The following is a 7,463-nucleotide window of genomic DNA, read 5'->3' on the forward strand; positions in this document are numbered from 1 at the left end:
CAATTCGCTCTCATCATCTGTAGATACTTCAGATGATTCAACATTTTTCTCAATTGTCGCATCAACAATTTCAACCTCAATATCTTCTCTATTTAGTGTTTTGTAAATTCAGTATTTAATTATGAATTAGTATTATTTTATATTTTCTAAACTAATTATTGATTTATATTATTCCTATTATTTAATTGATAAATTTCTTATAATTCCTAGTTAATATAAATATAATTTTCTAAAAAAAGAATATATGATCACCATTCGAACCGTACAAATAACGTTAGAACAGTGCTAATTTATCATTCGAACGGTGAAAATTATACTTTCGAACGGTAGAGCAATTTCTCGATATAATAATTTTACTTAACGCACTAAAATGTACGTTCGAACGGTTAAATTTAACCTTCCGAACGTTAAAACATTACATTCGAACGGTTTCATTATTAGAGACAAAATATTTCGTCCCTAACTATACCATTCGAATTGTATTGTTCTTCTGTCGTTTTCTTGACACGAGAGGGGACTCACTCGTTTCCAATGGTGGAGGCGAATCGTAAACCTAATACCAACATTAAATCACATAAATTACAAATGGTTCTTTTGCTGGGCCGCATTTGATATTTTCTTTTAACATATAAAGCACGTTGTAAGTTCTAAATACCATTGTTAATTAAGGAGTTATTGATATATTGCAATTATTTGAGGGTTATGAGGAAGATCAATCTTCTAACAAACACAATAACATAGGAAGTGAAGTTCACAAAAAAAAAAAAAGCATAATGAGAAATGATATTTTCATATCTAGGATGTGCAAGTCCCATATATTCCATTTAAAAATGTGAATAAATCTGTGACTCCATTGTCTGTAGCTTATTGATAGGAAAAAGTTATTTTAGTTTTAAACTCCATTGTCTGCAGTTTATTGTTATTATTTGATGTGGCACTATACATTACATTTCAAACACGTGAACAAATAGAATTGGTTGTGACGTGGCAGAAATGTCACATGTCTTATAATCCCATTAGAGATCTAATAAATTGATAGAAATGATTCATTTGTTATTTATCATTCACACACCACACATTAATATATAGTTTTTCAATCTTATCTTTTTATTTAAACATATATATTTACACATCAATATGTATGCATTTAAATAGAAAGATAAAATGTGGTGTAATGAATGAAAGGTATATTTTTTCTTCGCGAAACAAAATGACAACACTAATTTATCGCAAGAGCAAATAAGTATTTCGTTAGTTTTTTTTATTTATTATTTCTACACTACATATTTAATTTTATTTTTTATTATTTTAAGCAGATGTGTGATGTAGTAACTATGATTATAATTTTTCATTTTGTTAATGCAGAGTCATATTCTCATACACAAATAAATAGGGTTTCTGCCGATTGATGGGGTTTTGGTGGTTTTTGATGGGTTTTCCGCTCACAAATAGGGATTGATGGGATATGATCGATTTTGATTTAACCTATTTAATTAAGCGGATAAAATTTCTTAAAATATAATCTATTAATTACGTACAAGATTTATAAATTTGAATCTTGTGAATCAATTGAGTCCAGTACATTTAAGACTGTAAATGGTCCGGTCCAGTCCAGCGATGGACCGAATATCGGTCTATCATTTTTCCAGACAGGACCGAATTGAACACCCAAAGGGACCGGACCGGACCGATAGCTATCTGTCCGGCCTAATTTTTTTAAAATAATTAATAAAAAAATGTATTTAAAATATTAAATTAAATTAAGTGACTTATTAATGTGGATTATGTAACAAACTCAATAAAAAAATATTTTATATGGTCAATGATAATAAATTATATGAAAATTATATTATTAATTTATATAATTACTATATAATTAACTAATTGATATTATATAATAGTTAATTCATAAAATATTAACAAGTGCTAATAACATATTTAAAATTTTATATTGTTAATAATGATAGGTTAGATGAAGATATATATAAAATATTATTAATTTATAGAATATTAATAAGTATTAATAATATATTTAAAAATTTATATTGTTAATTGTACAGTTATTATATATAAAATATATATATTTTTTATTTTTCATTTGGTCTAGTCTGGTCTGGAAAAATTTTGGATCGTGGATCGGACCGGATCGGTCTAAGTCTCGGTCCGGTCTGGACTGAAACGGTCGGTCCGTTTGGTCTGACCGGACCATTTATCACCCCTAAGTACATTGAACATACTCTTTAATATTAATTAACTATTTAAGTTTGTATTATGTTTCGTATCAGAATTTCCAGCTTGTGTAATAAATAAAAGAAAATGTTTGAATGCCCTTTTAAATATGTTTTCAAAAGTGCCTCTTTAATGTATTTTTTTTTTAAATGTTTAAAAATTTACCAATAGTGAATTTGTGTATGTATTTTTTCTTAATATTAAAGAATTAAAAAAAACACTAAAAGGCACTTTCAGGAACATATTTAGAGAGCATCATTTTTCATAAATATATAGTACAAGTCTCAAATAGACAAGCTTCATATAAGTCATTTGTAAAAAAGTAGATTTTACTAATAAATAATAGTTTTTTTTTACATTTTTTTAAGTGGTGACCACTTTTTTACAAGAGCTTGTACGTGGCTTATCTATTTAAAGTTTGTACATATCATTTCTCAATGAGTTTTGTTACATACAATCATTTTTGTATACTATTTACGAACTTCACTGATCTGATTAGTTAAAGTAGTTATTTTATATTAAAAAAATGATGTAGTCAATCATATCAGTGGAGTGCGTAAAGAGAGTGCAAAAATGAGTACTACACATAAATTTTTTTTTATGAATAAATAAATCTCAAAGTAGGTGGGGGGAAGAGACGTGAGGACTGACCTGCTTGACGTTGCACACAATCACGTGACCTAAAAAAGTTGGAATGGCCAGGGGCACTTAAGAGCACTCTCATTAGAATAGCTAAAGGTAAATAAAATCCTTCAAATAGCTATTACAGATGAAAAACCGGTTGCATTGAATTAGGCAAAGTGATCTAAACCAAGTTTTAGCTACCGCATATAAAAAATTAAAGTCAAATTTGCTTGTAACTATAGATGGAGTAAATCTTTAGTTTATTATTTTTTTGGAATACTCTCTCTCTTTTCTTGATATTTTCTCATAAAACTATCTCAACATCTTTCCTTCTAATTAAAGATGGGTTTAATTAGGCTTTTTGTGCTTATTAGCATTAAATAATCATTGAAAATATGAATTGTTAACTAATAATTTAATTAGAAGATAATTACTAATTAATATATAATCGTAGAATAGTAAAATATGATAAAATTAAATAATTTAAAGTTTTTAAAAGTATTAATATTATTTTATTATTATATAATAAATAAATAAATAAATAATTTAATGTAAAAATTTGATATGAATGGAATAGACAAACACAAGTTGACATGATATTAGCTAAAATTTGGTTTGGCATTGGCTCTTCATTGAGAGTCGGGCAGGTTTGAGAGTAGGATGAGACACAAAATTTTCATTTCATCTCATCTCATTTTATCATTATATTGTTTTCAAATTTTTATACAAAATATAATAAATAATTCAATTTTTTTAAATTCTAATTCATCTTTTTTTAAAATTTTAAAATAATAATAATATTAAAATATAATATTTTAAATTCTTAAATAAAATATAAAATTTTTATCTCAGTTAAAAAAAGCTGCGGCTTGAAAGGATTTTGGACAATGAAGAGGTGTGTCTCCGTGTCTTTGTGGAAGAGAGAGAAAGAGGGATTGTAAAGACTGAACTGTACATTCATTTTCATGCGTGTCTCGTCACGTCGGCACAGGGTGGCCCACGTGACCTGAAACAACCCCTAACTCACGTGCAAACAAATTCTAGGTCATTGTCTCCATAAGAATCAAGATGGCCCAATTCCAACCACTCCGGTGAAAGATGGATGATATCGATAGGGCGTTCTTTGTTATTACGATGAGATGATATAAACTTAAAAGTTAAAAAGTTAAATGAATTATTATTAAAATATATTTTTTTAATATTATTTTTATTTTAAAATTTAAAAAATTAAATTATTTATTTTATCTCGTGTAAAAATAAAAAAGCAAGTACGTTTAGTTACCAAATTCATATCAACTTATCATTACATTTTTTTTTTAAATTTCAACACAAAATATAATAAATAATTTAATTTTTTCAAATTCTAAAATATTAATAATATTAAAAAATAATATTCTAATAATATTTTATCATCTCAACTCAACTCAGTTCAACATCTCAATGTAGCCTAATGAGATGAGATGAGTTAAGAAAAGTTGTGAAAACAAATGATTAGAGTGAGTAAGCTTGGCATTTTTTTTTTTAAATAACATAAGTAAATTTGGAATTTATGTAAAAAAAATTATTTTTTTAATAGTGGATTCCCTTTTTTTAAATGGAATATTTGGCGATTGCACATTTTGTAACTGTATCTAGCATTATTCAATTAAAAATGAGGGCATAAATTTAAGAAAATTTTATTTAATATCCTTTTTATTATCATTTTCTCAATATTTCGACTTAAATGATTTGTCTACACGTAAAATATAAAAAATAATTTTTAATCATTTAATAACACATTTTAAAATGGTAGGAAGACGATGGTAAAATGCACGGTGAGTAACATTACAATTTAAAAGCTGGTTAAATTTATTTGTAAGTCTCTTTATTAACACACAATACATACAATTTATGTACAAATATGACACATCGACTTGTGTAAAAAAGTATTGATATTATAATTCTTTTTATTAATATAATGAGTCACACATTACGCAAATAACATAACTCCATTCAACTAGCATGCCATGTGTACCATAGATTAGATTTCCAATATCCACTTTGTGTCATAATTCTCGTCTTATTATAATCTTTCAAGTCTTAGTTTGATCCAATAATTTAATTTCTTTTTACATTTTAGGTTTTTTTTTTTCGTTTAAAAAATTATATACATATTTTTTTATCTTTTTAATGTTTTGAACAGTTTTTTAAAAAATGTTCATATTTGTAATATTTTTTATTTTCTAATCAAAAGAATTATAATGTCCTGGTATTGTATAGGCTAGAGTTGAGCAAAAATATGAAAATCCAACTCCGCTCCGGCTCCGCTCAAACTCCGACTTGTTGGAATCGGAGTTGGAGTTTTTTTTCCCTGGAAAGTCGGAGTTGGAGGTGTTGGTGGACTGACTCTAACTCCACTCCGCTCCGATCCGACTCCGATATTTTATATATTTTATAAAAATATGTGTTTTTCTATATATATATTAATCATGTAAATTTTTTATAACTATATCTTATATAGTTAGTTAAACTCAATAATATACTAGTATGAGCTAATTATTATAAAATAATATATTTATAGTATAATATATATATATAAACTAAATTTACTAATAATAGTTTAGTATATGTAAATATCATACTATTACACTACCATGTAACTTCACTAAATTACTAATGTATAAATATAATAAGATGTAATACTAATGTATAATAACTAAAGTATTAATCATATAAATTTTATATGGCAATATCTTATATAGTTAGTTAAATTCAATAATATACTAGCATGTGCTAATTATTATAAAATAATATATTTATACTATAATATATATATAGACTAAATTGACTAATAATAGTTTAGTATATTTAAATATCATACTATTACAATATTGCTACCATGTAACACTAAATTACTAATGTATAAATATAATAACATGTAATACTAATGGATAAATATTAATCTATAAATTTATAATAACATATAATACTAATGTATAATAACTAAAGTATTAATCATATAAACTTTATATAACAATATCTTATATAGTTAGACTGTTAGCTAATTTCAATAATATATTAGCATGTGCTAATTATTATAAAATAATATAAGTATACTATAATATATATAAACTAAATTGACTAATAATAGTTTATTATATGTAAATATCATACTATTACAATATTGCTACCATGTAACACTAAATTACTAATGTATAAATATAATAACATGTAATACTAATCGATAAACATTAATATATAAATTTATAATAACATGTAATACTAATATATAATAAGTAGTGTATAATAACATGTATACTAATGTATAATCACTAGTATAATAACATTAAACATAGAATACTAAATCTAGTATAGAATTAAGTTAGAAACTAATATAATAATATGTAATACTTTAGTAGAATAACATATAATTAAATACTATAGTATAAGTCTACAATACTAATAGCCTCTTAATGACTATAAGAATAACTTATAAGTTAGAAATTAATATAAAATATTATATTGAGTTTGAAAAGGCAGTGTTCTACCCCAACACAATTAATTATATTGAGTTTTTAAAAATATTTTGCTATAATTATATTTATGATATTGATAGTTACTACTTACTAACTTAGACTTTACTCTTTAGTATGCATAATTATTAATTGTTGGGTGGAGACAGCAGAGTCACTAGAGACTAGTTTTGGAGCTGGAAAATCAAGAAATAGTGAGTTCACTCGACTGTCGCACGAGCGAAGCTCTAACTGAGGTGTGCTCGACGGTGAGTTTGAGCAAAGCTCAATCCATGAGTTCGCTCGAGCCATGCTCGACACTCCGCTCAAGGCAATGTTGATTGTGGAACTTATTCTCTAGCAAAACGGCGTCGTTTTGTCAATGAAAACGGTGTCATTTTGTTCGAAGTCATCTGATCTATCCCCCCACCCCGAGGGCATGACCTCACCCTCACCCTTATAATTTTCCTTCAAAAAACCTAGACCTCTTCCCCTGTGGGCCGCCGTGCAGAGTCCAGACGTCGTCACCCACTCTCTCACTCTCGACCTCAATCATTCTCACACCCACCACTAGGTAGTAGATTTGTAGTCATCTGTATATTACCTGTAGATTTGTAGTCATCTTATATAGTCATCTGTATATTTGTAGATGCATGTTTGCAATATGTTTCTGCTGTGATTTTTTTTTTTATGTGTGTGTCTGATTTGGAAATTGGGGCCACGTGTGTGTATGATTTGGGATTATGAGTTGTTTCAATCTTGATTTTTGTTGACCATTGATCAATGTCTCAAGTGCAGACCACTGATCAATTAGTTAACCAAGTGTGCATGCTGAATGATTATTATACACTAGTTATACATTAGTATACATGTTATTATACACTTGAGACATTATAACCTAGGTCATAGTGTGCATGCTGAATGATTATTATAGTCATCATCATCCTAACATGTATACTAAATGATTCAATTTATGATTATTATAGTCATCATCATCCTAACATGTATACTAAACGATTCAATTTGTAAGTGATGTTTACTTGCTCTTACCATTATTGCCCTTTTTTTTTTTTTCAATCTTTATTTTTGCTCAGCCACATACATGCTAATAACACCATG

This window comes from Juglans regia, chromosome 15, assembly GCF_001411555.2.
Source record: "Juglans regia cultivar Chandler chromosome 15, Walnut 2.0, whole genome shotgun sequence".
Lineage (NCBI taxonomy): Eukaryota > Viridiplantae > Streptophyta > Magnoliopsida > Fagales > Juglandaceae > Juglans > Juglans regia.